At 47.7% G+C, this 17,385-nt stretch overlaps 1 long non-coding RNA gene across 1 annotated transcript; it reads left to right on the top strand.

Annotated features, from left to right (window-relative positions):
* The first annotated feature begins 4,856 nt into the window (after positions 1-4,856).
* Positions 4,857-7,550, top strand: LOC108941704 (uncharacterized). Its single transcript, XR_001966641.2, has 2 exons — positions 4,857-6,415; positions 7,087-7,550. It is a non-coding gene; the product is annotated as an uncharacterized LOC108941704 (long non-coding RNA).
* The last annotated feature ends 9,835 nt before the right edge of the window (positions 7,551-17,385 follow it).

The raw sequence follows: 17,385 nt of genomic DNA, 5'->3' as shown, positions 1-17,385 counted from the left end.
AGTTGGACAGAGAGGACATTCCGCCACGCTGGAGCCAGAACCGAAAACCCTAGAACTTTTGATTTTGGACCTCCTCGCCTTGGGACCATGCAGAGGCGGAGTGTAACAGTCTGGTTCGGGTGTAGCAAGTGATCAGGTCTCATAGATTCACAGCGTAGCCGGGGTGACTGGCGTTCGCCGACTTCACCGTTCGCTGAAAGTCACCTTACGGCATCAGCAAATGGCTACATGTAAATTGAAAGCTAGCGTTTGCCTCTTTGTGTGCACGCAGACAAGCTCCCGGAGCTGTGTGTAGCAGCATCCAGTCGGATCCTGTCTGTCACCCACCGTGGCTTTCCATAGTTCCACAGGAGGCCGCTGAGAGCAGACTGCTCCACAATTAGCACCCTGTCTTTCAGCACATCTCTCGCCAGTCGGGGCAACGGTGAGGTCATGGGGGTGTGCCTATGTGTCTCCGCCCCCCAGCTCGGTGTAATCGCTCGCTGCCGTTCTGCGTCCGGGCCATTTTCACCTTGCACGGGGCCCCTTTGCCCATTGTTCTCTAGTTATTCTCGTGCATCCGGATCACGTTTATTTTCCACAGTGAACCCAGTGACCACGGTGGCAATCAAGGTTACATTTTTCTCCGCACCATGGCTTGTCAGCATGTCGTCAATCAGCAGTGCCCCCCCCCCCCTTCGTATGGCAGTGCAGCGCGAGCCATGTTTACTTTTCCTTTGCCCAGACACAAGACCAACATTAAAAAGCGATTTCCTCCTGAACGCAGCAATGTTTGTACGGTATTCTTGGACATTTCTGGCATCGTGCCTAAAGATTTTTATAATGTTTGTCCCGGTGGCATGCACCGTTTTGTATAAGGACAAGTGGCATTCCGCAGCTCAGCAAGACAGTATTCCCCTCAAAATCGGTGCTGTTACGATCAAAAGGGACACGAGCAATATTTCTCGACACGAACGCGTACGAGTGTCTGCCGAAGAAACTTCGGTTAAGTTCTATTCGCTTTCAACAGCAGCTAGTTGTGTATTTTTTGGACCTGCAACCGCACATCACTGCTCACACATCACTTTCCCAGTGAAAGCACGAGTACATGCTCCCATAGCTGTTGCTTGGTGCTCAGGGTATTTACTGAGCAAGCAAAATAGCATTTGCACATTTTTGTGAGAGAGGAATTTAGAGATTAGCGGTATAATGCTGGGTTGGTGTGTTTGCCCTCATATGCTTGTGACTTGGCCTTCTGGCTGTTGCCATGTCAACGGGGAAAATGTGTTTCTCATGGTTGCTTTTCTGACCTAAGTCTCTTCCAGTGGCCATGGCATTCATGATACAGTATCCTCTATAAAATAAGTAATGTAAATTATCTAAAGCTGAATAGTTTCACGTTCTTGCAATTGTGTTAGAAGAGGAGCACAGAGAGGATGGAACCTTGATCTCCTTCACCAAAGGCAGCGACCCTGACCGGGATCACTGCTTCGCAGTGTGAGGCATCCATCGCGTTTTTTCAGATTTTTTTAAAATTCGCCCCAAATGCGGAACTCCCTGCAAGTCGGTGGCCCGTCGGGTAGCGCAGGTTCGATCGCTGCGCGCCCTGTCTGGAGCGTGCACGTTCTCCTCGTGGTCACATGGGTTTCCTAGCACAGTCCAGAGATGTGTGTTCCGGCTGGGCTGGTCACACTCAATTCCCCGTAATGTGTGCGTTTCATTGTTCCGCTGTATAAATGGGCGAAGGTGTCGGCGAAACACTGCATAATGATTGTGCGTCGCTTTTGGAGTAAAGCGTAATAAAATACATAAATGCAGTAAGAAATGAATAAATGCGAGTCGCTAGTGAAACATTCATACGTTTTGGGTTCCTACAAAGAGGAACGCGTTTAAATCCGAGTCTCATTGTGACTTGATGCCTATCGGTGTGTGTGCCTTGTGTGTCTTTGGCGCAGCGTGTTTGCGCAACAAGCTTTTTCCTTCTCCGGAGGCCTGATCGCTCTGGGCCGAGTCACAGCTCGGCTTACAGCTTCCTTGTGCTGTGACTCGAGCGTGAGAGAGACCTGCCCCCCCTCCCCCCTCCTCCACCCCGGCAGCTCTGTCCGTCACTGGACGGCTTCGCCACCGCCTGCCGTGTTTGTGACCACTAAGGGGGGGACTGGGACAAAGGTGGTGGGACACCTCTCTGGCTGGAGGTTACTGAGCAACCAAAGTCCTCCAAGATGCGGTGTCGCCCTTCGGCACGTGGTGTCCTGCTGCGTTTCTCTCCCAGAGTGAGCGCAGTTGGGGGAGCTCCCCTCTCGAGTCGCAGCAGGAAGGCAGCACAGACGGGAGCGACATGTGAAATAATAAAGGCTACAAGGGGGTGGCTGTGGCATTTCCCCTTTTAACTGTCCTATTCCTGTGTGTAATTAGCAAGGGAAACCTGGAATAATAATAGGGCACCCGCTTGACGTCTTTCAAATAATCCTGGCAGCTTTTTAACGTTCTGTTGCTCCTTTCGAATTCTCCGCCCGAGATCTCTTGCATTCAATTAAATTGACACGAGATTGACGAGTACCTGCACATTGGTTTTTTTTTTCCTTTCCTCGGAGCGCAGCTTTGAGTCCCACTTTGACCGACACGTCATCTCTCGTGTGTGAACTGACCTCGTCGAAACTTTGCGGTCAGAAAAAGAAGAAAAGGACGACCGCAGACTCAGATAGGTCTTCAAGCTGCCCGTGGAATGCTGCATTCTGGTCCAGTCAATCCCAGTGAGTCAAAAGAACGAGGAGGTCAAATTACCATCACGTTTTTGTGTTTGTCCAGTATGCTATCTTTCCTTCAAAACCGATAGCGAATTTTTGAAAATTAAGAAAGAAGAAAATGAACTCGTATCTAATTATTGGCAGACGGCTGAAAATCCTCCGTTTAGTCACGCTGAAATCATGCACGCCCATCTGTGACAGTTGCATCTCTTTCGCTGCTGTTATGTCACACCAACTGACTTAGGTTCACAGACACGTGTTTGGAAGAAGCCCGGAGCCTCAAAGGCCATGGAACCGCGGCCTTACCCCGCCAACGTCCGTTGATCAACTTCAGCGGTGCTGCCGAACACATCGGCTATTGACTTCTCAGCTAAATCGCCCACTTCCAAGACCTTCCTTGAGCCTCCCGCTCGCCGTTTTCTCGTATGCTGACTGCGCAAACAGAATAAAGTGAAAGAGGAAGGACGGTCCAAGAGGCTGCGGGGTTCAAATCTGATTTGCTTCCGTAATTATCCAGTCGCACAAGCGGTTATTATAATGGGGTCTTTTGTGGATGAAAAGCATTTACCGAGCAGCTTATCAAAAGCGATTTTTTTTGAAGACAGAGCTGAACATCGATAGAACTTGTGGTAGCCTGGACAAGGCTAGGCACAGGACGCGAAGCAAAGGCAAGCGGACGAGACGTGGAAAATATATGTTTTTATGTACATGAAAGAATCGCATAATGTTGTATGCATGGAATAACCTGGTAAAAAATTAAGCACCGCACTGAGTGTTGCTTCCATTCTGTCCAAATGTGGAACGGCAGGCCGACACACGATATCCCTTCAAGGGCGGGAGGTGGGGGCTCGATCCCAGCACAGGCAGCTCTTCGCAGCATCTCAAGCCCGAGAAGCACTTAGTTCCCCAGCGTTCGCTCAGCACGTGGGGCTCGTGAATGTGTTAAAATTTACCTCTGCATCCCAGGGTCCACAAAAAGAGAACTGAGCAACAACAGCAAGGGGAAAGGGGACAGCTTATGGAGGGGGTGTTGCGATCTGGCCCAGCGTTAGTTGGAAATTATGTAACTTATTTTTGAGTGTGTTCCAGGAATCTGGACAAAGTGTTCACATTAGCTAAGCAAACATTTCTGCAGGGTTGTGAGGAAGGACTTGCACAACTGAGGGATCTGGGCCTCTGATAGGGGGAGGTCGACAGAGTCGACAGGTTCCTCAGCGGCAAACTTCCAGATACCCCCCCCCATGGCCTAGATTAGGCACTTCTCTGCACCGTGTCCCCTTGTATTGTTTCACAATAATCTGATAGCAACATTGCAGCATTTTCAAGGAGAAATGCTTGAAGAACCACTGCTAAACCAAGAATTTTTTTAGCAGTATTTGCTAATATTTCAAAAACTGTTGAGGTTGTGCGTTTTACGTGTGGTCATTGAGCCGACGCTTTCCTCCAGTGACGCACAAATCGGAGGAAACGATAGCGCCAGTCACACAAGATGTGAAGTGTTAGGCAGAGACACACCGTTGTCGTAGCGTGCTCAGCGTGTCCAACACCACCGTTTTTGGCATCGCACGTCAGACCAATAGCTGCATGTAGAACTGAAAGGAAATACAAGGGAGGTCAGAGCAAACAAGGTTATCCGAGTTAGTGGAGCAGTTAAGAGATATGGGAAGAAGTTGCTCCGAAGGAAATGCAGCTTGTGACCCTTTTCGAAAGCTGAAAGGGGTTCAGCACTTCTGAGGGACAGAGGGAGCTCATTCCAGCAAATCTGGGCCGGAACTGAGAGCCTACAGCCTTTTCATGTGTGGGATTTTCGATCTGGAACTTGTCTTTCAGAAATTTTCCTGCAGGACACGAAAAGTACATTTTTTTTGAACCACTAAGAAAACCACACCTTTCCTGATATCCTACAGCCTTTTTGGATATCCTAAATCACAGGGGCAGTTCGTAGTGTAGTGGTTAGAGCTGCTGCTTTTGTACCAAAAGATCACAGGTTTAAATCCCACCTCCCGCTGCAGAACCTTTGAGCAAGGTACGTGCCCTAAATTGCTCTAGTAAAATTGCCCAGCTGTATAAATGGGTAAATAATTGTAAGTAGCTTAATATTGTAAGTTGCCTTGGAGAAAATTGTCAGCTAAATGAATAAATATAATTTTTGGTGTTTAACTAATGTCTTTAATATCCTTCTCGATATTGTTAATTTGCTGTTTTCTACAGGTGCACATCAGGCAGTGCCCATATGGCCAGACTTGAGCATAGTGTGCACTTCCAACAGAGTAAAGAGTAGAGTAGAGTGAAGGGGGTGTGGCCTAGCTGGCTGCTTCCTTCCATGGATCTGATTGGCTGATTCACTTGATTGACTGCTTGTATTTGCACACTGGAATCCTTTGCAGTTTATAAGGGCTGTACACTCACTCTTCTGTAGAACCCCCCCCCCCGCCCCGGCCACCGCCTGTCTGGCTTGGCGGGACTCGTGAGCGCCGTAATGAATAGACTCATATTGGAGTCAAAGGGAACAGTGAGCCGTAGAGCCAAAAACAGAGCTTGCTTATTCATGTTCCAGGACCCGGGGACAGCGTGTCCTGCTTTTTTTATATCCTATTAGATAATCTTATCCAGTCGCTTCCAAAGCCTCGTCATAAACTCGCGGCGGGGACATTCAGACTCCGGCGCAGCCAAGCCTGTGTGGGATTAAAGTGCACATACTACCACGTCGTCTCTGTAAGACTGCCAGGTGTGTTAGGAAGGAGGGCTAAATTCCCAGCCACCAAAACAAGCGTAATGTGATGAACTGAATGTTTCTGCTTGTGAAGCTCACCTCACCCCATCCCATCTTGCACTTTAGTAGAATATTGAATGTGACATCTCGAGGGGTTTATCTGAGGTATTTGAAAAATGTTAAGACTCATCGTGGCGTAGTTTGCAGAATTGTTCAGCAGTAAATGCAGAGTTCTAACTGAAGAAAAAAAAAAAAATGAGACCAGAACTGGCCATCCAGGGGACAATCTTCACCCGTCTTGAAGAACGTGGTATTTTTTTTCCTAACGTTGTTTAGTTCAAGAAAACGTATTTACATGCCACATACTGCTATATTTTGAGAATTACCTGCACACGTGTATCCAGGTACTGATGAGCAGACCAGCAAGGCTAAACATAGAGAAGATAATAAGGCATTGCATACACACTGGAAGCCTCCAAGGGAGCAGAGGACTGCGAGGAAGGGGAAAGACTGGGAATGTAACCGGGGTTGGGGAAGCTGTAGTGGGCTGTGTGGCTCTAGCGTGATCTCCCGAGTGAAAGAATTAGAAGCAGCCGGTGGGTAGTGTGAGAATTGCATAACCAGTTCTCGTATTGTAATGGGATTAATGCTGCAAGAGGAGTCGTGGGCATTAAGATTAGTGAAACAATGGCTGTCTAAGAATTTGGCTGAGGTGGTGGATTCCTGTCGAATATAGTCCCAGACTTCAGATATGCAAGTAGGGGGGTTGGAGGGCAACGAGTTAGGATAAATGGATTGTCAACAAATCTAAAAACAGAATTTGAAGGCTAAACAGATAGCATTCTCATGGTCACACAGCCACAGAGTTCCGGTGGCTTGTTCAGCGTGGGCAACAACGGCATCGTGGGCCGTCCGGTTTTCATCGTTACGGTGACTTGGTGTCGGTGGGGCTGAGATCGTGAGCGTTCCGTAACAGGTAAGCACAAAGTCTAGGGGCAGCGCTTGTTCCGTCTCCATTGCGTATCTGACTGGGCGTTTTATCGCTCTTGGGGGAGGGAGGCCGAGGCGGCAGGGTTAAAGGTCACTTGTAAAGGTGACACTCTGGGTGGAGGAAGGCTGCTCGAAAATCGGAGGAGACGCTTTCGTCGTCCTTCACCGGCAGCGGCTCCGCGCCACTAAGGCTGACCGTTTGAGAAGTCATGTAGCTCCTGATGTGACCAGATCTTCTAATGCAGTATTGCGTATTTGATGTTGATATATTCACCGCTCGAGGTTCTCGATCAAGCCATTTGAAAAGCTAGGACCTGGCAGGTTTCGCCTCGGACGAAAAAGAGAGGGAGAAATTCTCTTTTTCATTAGTACGCCACCGCAGATGCCGATCTGTGTATTCTTATCCTGTGGACTGAATGTACCAAGATATGACATTTGAGCACCGCGCTGTGTGGCCAGGGCCTTACGGGGCACTAGGCAGAGGTCTGGAGGGCTATCTTGGGACATGAGGTCACACCTGGGGAGTGGGAATGAAGGGACATGTATTAAATGGTTCCAGACAGACAAACTAGGCATGAAACAGCTGTGAAGGTTTAGATATAAGCTTCAGTGTTGAGTAGAATTGCTGCAAGTCATGCGTTTCTTGCGCTTTTTCAGGATCGTATGAAAGACCGAAGGGTGTGCGGTGTTTTCGGAACACGCGTGCGGACGTCAAAGCCGTGCTTGGCATCAGCTGGTCAAAGCGAGAGCTACAAAACACTGCACAGCACCAATAAATAGCCTGCTTCTCCAGGTCCGTTCAGCATGCGCACCCCTTCAAACAAAAAAGATAATATCCGGTCAACATACAGTAGGTGTTAAACAATGGGGGCCATTAAACTGTTTACATCCTTATTTTCCACTCGGCAAGTTCGCTTTCCACTTGATGTTTATATTTTGACCCTCATTTCCTTTCCTTAATATTTTGCTATTGTGAGCAGATCTGGTTGGCCACAACTATGTATAGTAAGCTTATTTTCCTTCCGTTGTAGTTATTGTTTTCTTCAAGTTCTTTATTATCAACAGCAATATAGTAATCACATCTCCAGGACAACTGGTGTTAATATTCATATTCTGTTCATGCTCACAGATAAAGGGTGTTATAAAATTTTATCTCAAATATCTCACAGTGTATGGTTTGGTCAGTCAGGATGGCTTGAAGGCACATACATTTAATCACACCAAAATTAGTAACTTATTAAACACATTAGCCAAAACCCCTCCTCTTAGCACTTTCAACCGAACATTACAGTGACTTTATTGAGGAAATTATGAAATAACATCTTCTGTGTAATTACTCTGTATTGTAAGTGTTACCATGGAAACAAAAGGGCACCTGGGCAGGGAGGAAATAAACACAAGTGAAATGAATGAGCTGTTGGTCACGAGGCCTGTGGACTTTTTGTGGACTAGCTATTCTGGAGTGCGGCGCTGAAGGGGCGGGAGCTCGAAACAAACCGACCAATAACATGTCGTGTATCATTTCATTCTCTCTGCTTCAGCCAATCGGCACATTCCTCTCTTTTACTGTTCCCATACGATGCACAGCTCTGAAAATCGACCTGTTCTGTAGCTACAGTCATAGACATTAGTATGTGCAGATTGTTTTGGCATCTTATAATTAACAGGGCGAGCTATACGTATCTCCATTTCTTTGTGATGCGTGAAAAATGAGGCACACCTTTGGTCCGCTCTAGAAGATTGTGCGGTTCTCTGAAAGCCTTTGTAACTGTCTGTTGCAAATCAGTCGCTATCAGAATTAAGGATTTTAAATTGTACTCAGCCGTTCTCCCCCAGATCGCATTTTGATTTTATTGCCGATTAAATGCTAATATTTGAATTTTGTGAGTGAAATTTTATGCTCCCATTTTCTGCAGGAAGAAAAAGCTGATCAGATAGAGAATAAAGGAGTATGCGCAGTCATTATACTTTCGAATGCACTACTTTTCAGTGCATTAAAAACATCTGTGTTATGATTCTAAGAGGTCTACACAGTACAACGACTTATCAAACAACGTCTTGAAGGGGTGGGATTCGAGCTGGTCTCATTAAACATACCTGTCATTAATAAGTGTATTACAAAACATGCACCTTGCATTAATTCATTCTATGAAATCATTCTGATAGGTGAATTTACAATTTGAGGGCATCGCATTATTATTTATGTGTAAAAAATAATCAGTTTCCAGATAAGAAGCCTTTGCAACTTTCCTGAAGCCTTCTGCATTTAGAAACTTTGTAGGAGGCACTTCAGTAAATTGGCTCATGGGTGTTCCTGGGGAAAACTCCCCATATGCAGCTACTCGTGTGATCGACGCTGGTTCATATGGTGGAATGAGACAAATGGACTGGAATCTAGAACCACGTGTCTGCAGCCAAACCTCTTCTTCCGTTGATGTAATGCACTTTTTCTGTTGTCCTCAGAGATTTTGCTTTGGGAGTTGCTTTGGAGAATGAGTCAACGGAAATGTAAATGATGTAAAGAAATAAAGTTCATATGATCACTGCCTGTGTCTTTCACTCCGCAAAGCGTGCGGTCACTATGCCATAGGATGTACAGCCTACTGCTATGATGCTAGGTTGTCATCACTTTATCACTAGAAGAAGGCTTCACATAGGGTTGTGGTCATTACTTACAGGGTAATTTTGTAGTTAATACTTTACACCTATAGATGCAAAAGTACAAAAGACTTTTACATTTATTCATTTAGCAGACGCTTTTGTCCAAAGCGACGTACATCTCAGCAAAAGTACAATTTATGCATTACGTTAAGAGAAGGAGACATAGCTGCAGACATGAAAATCTCAAGCAAACCTAGTTCGTTACCTACCACTTGCTGCACCGAGGTTCATCGATCGAGTAGGTGCATAAAACACAGGATAGACAAATCCTGATACCCTCCCACCAATTTTTTTCTTTTAAATATTATAAGACACACAAATGAGCAAATACAATGGCAGACTAGTGGCTGAATAAAGGTTGTATCTGGGGATGCTTATGGAATTACGATGCGTGAACAGTTACGCCGTAAATGAACTGGAGAGATCTTGGGAGAAGTGGATCTGGCAAAGGTGAGTTTTCAGACCTTTCTTGAAAGTAGACGGAGTTTCCGCGGTTCCGAGTGACGGGGGAAGGTCGTTCCATCACAACGGACCCAGAACCGAGAACCTTCGAGCTTTGACACGTCACACCTCTTTTCCAAGCTGCCTGATACAAGCAGCGATTCTATCGCACAGAATAAAATAAATGCTGTGGAAGTAAAATGCCGTTGTACTGAATAAAAACCTTACGTATTTTTGTGAAATGCCGTAGCAGTTTTTCGTCCTCTGGAAAAAAAAGTTACACAAGCAAGAAGTATGCTGTATTTTTGTCTGGAGGGTCAAATTTCGATAGTGATTTAAAACTGCTCTCGTCACCATAGGGTTGTTATATTGGATCCCTGCAGTGTTTCTGATGTCGTTTGCTTGGCAAAGCTCTCAAAAGGACATTTTCCAGTAAGATCAAACCGAAAGGAATTATACTGCTTGTAAATAATCGACGCCGTGGAAGGTGGCAGAGCTAAACTCCCGCAGAACCTCTTTAAAAAGGCCCCATTTAGCATCAAGGTAAGGAAATATAACCCACACCCGGCTCTGGCCGCATTCCATGCCAGCTTACCCGCATAACCATAAACACATTTTATGGCCAGCAAAACCGGTGTCATTAAGCAATATTATGTAATGCTCCAAAATATGACTCTTTAATTGTGATTCATTTTGTTTAATTTATGCATAGGGTGTGTTACAAAACAAATTTGTCATTTTTGACACGGGCCAAATTTTCCGCTTGCATTCGGCTACATTTCCATGATGGCAGAGGGGAACGCGCTGTTCTTGGGCAACGTCAGATTTGTTGTGCCGGCTCCGCTGAACCCTCCGACCACAAGATACTGTGCGCTCCTCTTCTGTTTTGTCCGCTGCGTTTTTTTTTTTCCTCTCTCTCCCAAATGTCTGCCAGTTCTTGAATTTCCCCTGACGTGTACACACTGAATATTCTCACTAAATGTTCTCCAGGAGACGAATGTGCCCGGCATCCATTTCTCCGTGAAATACTCCGGTGTCCTTTGGCACACATTTGTGCTCCGGGAAAGAACAACAAACGATACCTCGGGTTCCAGTTTCATAATCACACCGGTGTTTGCAAACACTGGAGCGCATGGGCCCAGAAACAAGAGAGACGGTGCGTTTGTTCTGGAAAGAAATACTTTGGATGGAAATTTTTAAAAAAAAAAAAAAAAAAAAAAGGAAAAAATTCAATTTTGCTCGCCGAAGCTTCACGAGGCGACGCGCGATACGCGAACGTGCTGGAAGTTTCTGCGGGGCGCAGCTGGTGGCGAGCCAGCCTGCATTCGGAATAGCAGCGCATGAAACGAAATCCAATTAAGATGCTTCGGTGATTAAATAAAATTAGCATGTAGAGCCTCATATTGCATTCCAAATTTACCACAGATTCCTGGAAAGCGAAGCAAAGGGCACGGTCCATCGGGGCTAATGTCTGCGCCCTGTCAACGAGGGGAAGACAGGCGGCGAGAGACGTGCCAAGGGGAATAAAGCCCTTCACTTAGTAATACGAGGAAAAGCGCTACTGTAAGCCTCGCGGGCTGCGGAGCATCGACAGCATACTTTCCAGTCTAAATGCGACCGCTCTAAATGCAGGACAACGGTCCCCATTACCCACGAGACGAATTTGACTGGGGGCCGTGCTTCTTTCAGCTTTTCCGGCCGGAGCTGAATCGTTCGTGAATTGTAACGGATCCCGTGGTTCAGCGGTACTTTCTCTGCGGGGAAGCCGCTTCGTTCTGTGTCTGTGGCACACGTGGAGAGTCCGGCGCTGCTCGATGTGGCAGCGTAGCGGTTAGAGCTGCTGCGCTTTGGACCGACGGGTCATAGGTTCAAATCCCACCACCAGTTGTAGTACCCTTGAGCAAGGTGCTTACCCTTATTTGCCTGAGTAAAAATTTCCCAGCTGTATAAATGGGTAAATAATTCAGTAGCTTAACATTGTAAGTTGCTTTGAAGAAAAGTGTCAGCAAAGTGAATTAAGTTTTTTCAGCACTTTTCTCCAAAGTGACTTCTAGTAAATTCTATGTAGTGTTATCAGCCCACACACCTTTTCACCGCGGTGACTTACACTGCTAGATACACTACTTACACTGGGTCACTCATCCATACATCAGTGGAGCACACTCTCTCTGTCATTCACACACTAGGGGTGAACCTGAACAGCATGTCTTTGGACTGTGGGAGGAAACCAGAGCACCCAGAGGAAACCCACATAGATATGAGGAGAGCATGCAAACTCCACAAGACCAAGCAGGGATCAATCCCACGTCCTCTCACACTACCCAGATGCTGTAAGACAGCAGCACTACTTGCTGCACCACCATGCCTCCCAAGTAAATGTACGTTTTCACAGCTCACAGTTACTGCATACTGAGCCATAAGCCACATCACAGATAACTGAAACCTTTCTCGCCAAACTCAGGAGAGGTTCCAGAGCTTATCCCATTCGATACGACAGACATATCGTCTTAGAGAGCCCAAGCAGCCCTTCCTCCACCCTTACAGTTGGCCGTGTGGCTGGAACGTGTAGAGCACCTTGTCCATGCACCGCTCAGCAGAGTGAGGACTATGAGAGACGGTCATTGCAACGTTCATCTCAGGACCCTCTTCTCCAAACTCAGTTTACTCCCTCCCTGACCTCCTAGAGGAGTGTGGAACATGTTGTATCATCACCTATCCCTGGCCCAGACACACGTTTCATTGCTCAATCCCAGATGGGGACCTGAGCAAGGCTCTAAATGTGTCTCAATCTGAGCAGCCATCCTTCAGTGCGTCACCAACCCGTACGTAGGGTCGCTCGGCATTTAAGTTCTTGGTCAGGTTCACAATCTGGCCTTTCGAGACTTGTACTTCGGCAATTCCTCACCACTTTTGTTGTTAGTGAAGTGGAACTTCGCACGTGCTCAGTTGTTGCTGAAAAAAGGGCACATTTTTAAATAAGATTTATTATAGGGACCTTTTCTATTTAATAATAGTTGGCTAGGGCACCCTGGTACTGTAATTACCAGTATGCAGAGATCCCAGAGCACCGATTGGCGCTGCAAAGATGTTGAGCTGCTTTTGGTTTTCCTTGGTATTTGGTAGAGGCTGAACAGACTGCAAACCGTAAGACGCACAACTTCTTCCACAGGCCTCTTTTTAAAGGGCTGAAAGACGAAAACTCACACGTAGTGACCTTGAAATGGATCTGGCCTCTATTCCGCTGGCCTGCCAGCCCAAATAATAAAAATTGTACTGACAGAAAGCCTCGTAAATTCAAGAACTTCCCACTGCCCTACTATCATCCTACAATTGAACACAGAAAGGAATTCACTCTTAATTCCTCGGCTCAGCATAATGAGAGCAGTTTTCATATATCGGAGTACAGGTGGTCCTCGATTTCCGATGGCTCGACTTGCGATTTTTTTCGACTTTACGACGGTGGGCTTGGCGATATTTAGTAGAAAATCGTGCTTCGAATTTTGATTTTTCTCCCGGGCAAGCGATATGTGGAGCGATCTTCTCTCGTGATGCCGGGCAGCGGCAACGATCCGCATCTCCCAGTCTGTCACGCGAAGGTGTGTATTATGTGTATTAAATGCATTTTCGAATGACGATATTTTCGACTTATGACGGGTTTCGCGGAACGTAACCCCATCGTAAATTGGAGACCACCCGCATGCCTTATTCCGTCAGTCCTTAAACTGGTCGTTTAATATTTATTGCATAAATTTCTAGATTGTTCAAATCAGCATGTAAGTGATTCATGCAGCGGCGATGCTCTCTGTTCCGTTGAATTCGGGTCGGTGAGATGCTGCGGTGTAACGATGCTCTGGTACGAGGCGACAGCGTTAAGCTACTGAATTATTCACCCATTTATACTCCGGTAGCAACATTTAAGGAATATTTGCATAATTAAATCCAAATTAAATGCTACCACAGCGCATGACTGCATCTACAGTTGGTCTCGACACATGCGACACGTCTGGTTGCGGTGTGGTCTGGCGTGGGAAACGTTAAGGCTTTTTTTTTTACATCTTTTATAGAGCCCAAAATGGAAAAACTAGAAAAACCAAATGTGAGGGAAAAAAAACAAAAAAAAAAACACCTTTTCTCATCTAAAAAAATCACCACTCTTTGGCCCGGCCAATTTGAGCCCCCTGCCACTCTCACCGTCCCATTTCTACTACGACCGACATGCTAGATTGTCATTCTTCGCGTCGCTCTTCTAAGAAGGCCGCGATCGGCCGCATCGGCGCACGGGTCGTCTCACAGGAGCCTTTTTTTGCGAATTTCGGCAGTCCTTTTCTTTGCAGGGCGGTAAACGCACCATCGTTCCAGCCGTAATCATTACATTATCCATTTCACGGCTGGGGATTTAACCGTAGAAATGAACTATGCTCACCCGGCGCTGTCCTTCCATCGGTTAATGATCAATCTGCCATCGTTACCGCCGGGATGAAGGCGTATTACGCAGCGAGCGCTTATAGCCACAGCTGGCATACTGCCCCAGTTCTGCCGGCGTGCGAGCGCGCACGCACACGGACACACACACGGATCCCGGCAGGAAAGAAGAGCAGGGAGAGCGAAATAAAAAGGAAGGGTAGTTTTAACAGGTAGGAGAAGCTCCGAGGCCAATTTATCTGCATTTAGCGGCCGCTCGGACGCGGGGAGCGGCGCTCGGAGAGGGGAGGCGCCAGTCCATTTGCCATCGCTAATGATTATTTTCCCAGGAGCCTAATCAAAGATTGGTACATCTAATTGCTGTCAAGTCCATGCTTGCCACCTGTTCCACGCCCGCAGCACGCACCCCCCCGAAACCCCTTCCCGTTGCCTGGAGCGCTTCCAGGGTCGTCCATTACCGGCGGAGCCGACGGAGCGGGCCGAGCACTCTGCTTTCCGGCGCCTGTCATCCGCGGAGCACGTGAAGCGCCGCTCCTCGCCCGGCCCCCGTCACTCGTGTCGCTTCCCTACCGCCGCCGCTGACGTTTACACGTGTTTAACCGGCGGTGACCTTGTTTTCGTGCCCAGTCCACCCAAAGGAGTCGCGCGTGTGTACGGGCACACAAGCCACTTGGTTAAAATTTTATTCGTGTACAGAGATGTTCGCTTCAGTATTACTGCTCAAAGACTATGTAGAACTAATCTGTCTGGTGGGGGGTGGGGGGGTCAGCCAGTGCCCGCTCTGCGACGGATCTGGGGTTCGAGCCCTGCTCGGGGTGCCTTGCGATGGACCGGCGTCCCATCCGGGCTGCTCCCCCTCCTCCCCGGCCTTGTGCCTTGCGTCGCAGGGTAAGGCTCTGTCTCGCCGTGACCCCACTCTTGACAAGTGGGTGTTGACGTTGGATTGTATCATATCACCACTGTTTATGAAAGCCCACAGACTAAAAATGCACAATCACACTACGAGCCATCCTCAGTTCTTCGAATGAGACACGAGAAGGGTATCTGACGTCTCAAAGCGGACGTCCAGCACTTGGGTCTCCCAGAAGGAAGGCGGTGCGCTGGAACATGTCCAGGTATCAGCTTGGAAAAAGAGCTCAGCTGGCTCTGGCCAAGAACTAACACAAAGACAGATGTATGTCACTGAGTGGGACAGCGAGTAGTGCTGCTGTCTCATAGCGTGTGGGTGGTGCAAGAGGACATGGGTTCAATCCCTGCTCAGTCTGTGTGGACTTGGCATGTTCTTCCCCATGTTTGCTGTGGGTGCTCTGGTTTCCTCCCACAGCCCCAAGACATGTTGTTCAGGTTCCCTGTAGTGTGTGAGTGACAGAGAGAGTGTGTATGTTCCACTGATCCATGTATGGATGAGTGACCCAGTGTAAGTGAATGGGCTCATAACACTATGTGGAGTTCGTTGGAAGTCGCTTTGGAAAAAAGTGTCTGCTAAATAAATAAATGTAAATGAACAAAGAAGAAATGTTGGCTCAGGTTTCAATTACGAACACTCCTTATTCATTAACTGTAGTCTGGCTAACCTCACCTCATGCCTAAACCAGTTGAAAAAAGCAAGAATCCATTGTCCCCTCTTCGTGGGTTAGCAACTCGCGCGCCGTTCGAGGCAGGACTCTCGATAATCCGTCACGGCCGAGTTTAACGGTGACAGATGGGGAAAACTCGCAGTAACTGCATTAACAGTTATGATTATTACACTGATGAGTAACTAAGCCGCCATTGAACTGGATCTCTGCAAAACAAGTTGAGCAAAATAAATGAGCAAAATCCCTTTGCTAAAAGCACCCATTATAATTTGCAAGCGCCTGAAAGGTTGTTAGGGGGGTGCGGTGGCACGGTGGCACGGTGGGTTGGACCGGGTCCTGCTCTCCGCTGGGTCTGGGGTTCAAGTCCCGCTTGGGGTGCCTTGCGATGGACTGGCGTCCCGTCCTGGTTGTGTCCCCTTTTGCCCTGAGTTGCCGGGTTAGGCTCCGGTTCCCCGCGACCCGTATGGGACAAGCAGTTCAGAAAATGTGTGTGTGTGAAAGGTTGTTTGCCTCCCCCTTCCAAATGAACACAATTTACAGTTTTTGCGAACGACTGTACCATACCTCAATTGCAACCTGGCTCATTTTATACGTGTAAACGTAAAGATGCAGAAAGTCTCATGCCGTAAATTAATGAGCAGGGCCTCCGCACGGCAAGTGATAGCGTGATTAATTCGAGAGGAAACGTTTAATTGCCATGAATACCTACGGGAGGCAAAGAGGCTGGAAAAAGAATTTGTTATATTACATAAGTATGTGCGGTTATTCCCAGGGGCCGACAGCACCGAGTCAAGGGGAGAGCAGAGGGATTCTACAGGGCTTTTATAAAAATACATTGAAAGCACCGATATCCTGGAAAAGTCACCGCAGACCACAGGGTCCCGACATAGGAGTTACTGTTGAACTCAAACCACGAGGGGTGCAGGGGGGGGGGGGTGTTGGGCGGGGCGGGGCTCTCTGGCCCAGCTGCGCAGCCCGAGGGGTCGGTCAGGGGGTAAACATGCCCCCCCGAACCTCGCGCCACCATGCCCGGGCGTGCTCGGGCAGGCCCGGACAGACTCGGGAGCGTCGGGCAGGCAAGGCGGGCAGGTGTGCGCGGGTGAGAGGTGGCGGGGGTGAGGAGTCGACGCCCATAAGAGGTAGGCAGGATGACGCTGCGGCTCTCCGCCCCCAAGGCCTGCATCTCCGCACCATTGCAGGTTGACTCCATCCTCATTGTTCCCCCCCTCGGCCGCATCCCTTCAGCAAAACTGTACGAATTAACTATTATTTATTCGTTTAGGAGATGCTTTTCTCCAGAAGAAAGAAAAGACTTCGGATCGGGTCTGAAGGCTAAGGGGGGAGGCCGTGCGGAGAAGATGAGACAAAGTGACGGGACACAAGATTCTTTTTGAAATGTCTTTAAAAAAAAGGAAAAGGGACAAACTTTGAGAAAGTTGTGAAAGTCAGTTTTGTAATATTTCCCTACATTTTAACACAAATCTTAGAAAATAATACTTTTCATCATAAAGCCCACGCATTTTATTTATTTAGCAGATGCTTTTCTCCAAAGTGACTTCCAATGAGCTCTATGTAGTGTTACTAGCCCACACACATTACTCACCGCGGTGACTTACACTGCTAGATACACTACTTACACTGGGTCACTCATCCATACATCAGTGGAACACACACACTCTCTCTGTCACTCACACACTATGGGGGAACCTGAACAGCATGTCATTGGAGTGTGGGAGGAAACCAGAGCACCTGAAGGAAACCCACGCAGATACGGGGAGAACATCCAAACTCCACATAGAGCGAGCAGGGATCAAACCCACGCCCTCTCTCACCACCCAGGTGATGTGAGACAGCA

Source organism: Scleropages formosus, chromosome 10 (assembly GCF_900964775.1).
Source record: "Scleropages formosus chromosome 10, fSclFor1.1, whole genome shotgun sequence".
NCBI classification, from domain to species: Eukaryota; Metazoa; Chordata; class Actinopteri; order Osteoglossiformes; family Osteoglossidae; genus Scleropages; species Scleropages formosus.
This window is presented reverse-complemented; position numbering and strand designations above follow the sequence as displayed.